Genomic DNA, 1,429 nt, shown 5'->3' on the forward strand with positions numbered 1-1,429 from the left:
TTTGTATTTTTATACATTTTGTTTATCAGAACTTTAATATATTTTGATGTTCCCCTGTTTTCCTTTTTATACAATAAAACAAATTATTATCATTATCATCATTTAATGAGAAATCAGAAATAACAACAACTAACTAATGTCAGGGAAATCTGTTTATGTTTCGTAGCGCATTTCTGGATTTTTGGTAAAAATATACAGTATACCGGCCAATATGTCGGAATATCAGATTTTTAAATAACCAAATATTCTCATCGGTGTTGGCCTTAAAAATCCTTTATTGGTCAGGCTCTAACGACCATGCTGCCAGTTACATTTCTGCTCTCCTCAATCTACTTCTCGACTACTTTGATTCACCAATCTCAGCCTCAATAATCCGGCCCCCGCTCCAAGAGCCAAACAAAAGGTCATAGCGCCGTTGCCGTTTTAGCCCCAAACCCTCATCTTCTCCAATCTATCAGATTTGCTGTATCTTTGGACTGTTTTAAGCAGCTTCTAAAAAAATACATGCCTTTTCCTTTTTATAGCTCTCCATCCATGACTTCTTTTTTGTTTTGTTGTAGTTTGGTCTGTGTTTAATGTTGTCATTTATTTTTTACTTACTATACTTACATTGATTTGGTACTTGGTTTGGGTTCATATAGAGTAAATTGACAGAATCAAGAATGGATGATTTATGCTTCTTTCCCAACTGAATGAATGACCAAATTGCTCAAAGGCTGACAGAACAAAACCTGTGTATCTCTATCATCTTGCTGCTAGATGAAGGAATCTTACCAAATAATCTATTTCCACTCAAATGGAATCAGGAAAGTCACCTATAGTAGTAAATAAGTATTATATTTTCTAAGCAACATATCTCAGTTATTCTTCTTTCTCACTCCATTCAGCTGCAGTGGGTGATCTTCTACAGTAATACATTTTTATTCTTTAGACACTTTCCGCATTTGTGTGATTTGAGTGTTTCTTTTAAGATCATTACAGCTGATTCTGACTTTACATACTGTACAATAAATAGTGTGATGGTGTTTATAAAACTGAATGACAACCGGTGGAGACAACTGCACTAATCAGTTTAAATCAAATCCTATTGTTACTGGTTACTAATACAGGTGAAGTATTATCTGGGACATTCAGTGTTTTACCTAAGGACACCTTCACAGGTCTTTGATTGAGACCCCTACCACAAAAAACTAGCATGATAACTGGTTATTTGTGTGGTTTTGAGAGGATTATATACTCATCCAGTAACAGGAGGCAGAATAAGACAAAGAAAATAAAAGTCACAGCAAAATTGTGTGTTTAAAAAAGTGTAGGCTACATTTCTACTGGGCACTTCTCCCTCAATAATCTACAATCTGATAATTACATTGCCTCTTCTGCCACTGTACACTGTTCAGAATCCACCAGGCAGCTTGACAGACGCTTCTCC

Source organism: Etheostoma spectabile, chromosome 5, assembly GCF_008692095.1.
Source record: "Etheostoma spectabile isolate EspeVRDwgs_2016 chromosome 5, UIUC_Espe_1.0, whole genome shotgun sequence".
Lineage (NCBI taxonomy): Eukaryota > Metazoa > Chordata > Actinopteri > Perciformes > Percidae > Etheostoma > Etheostoma spectabile.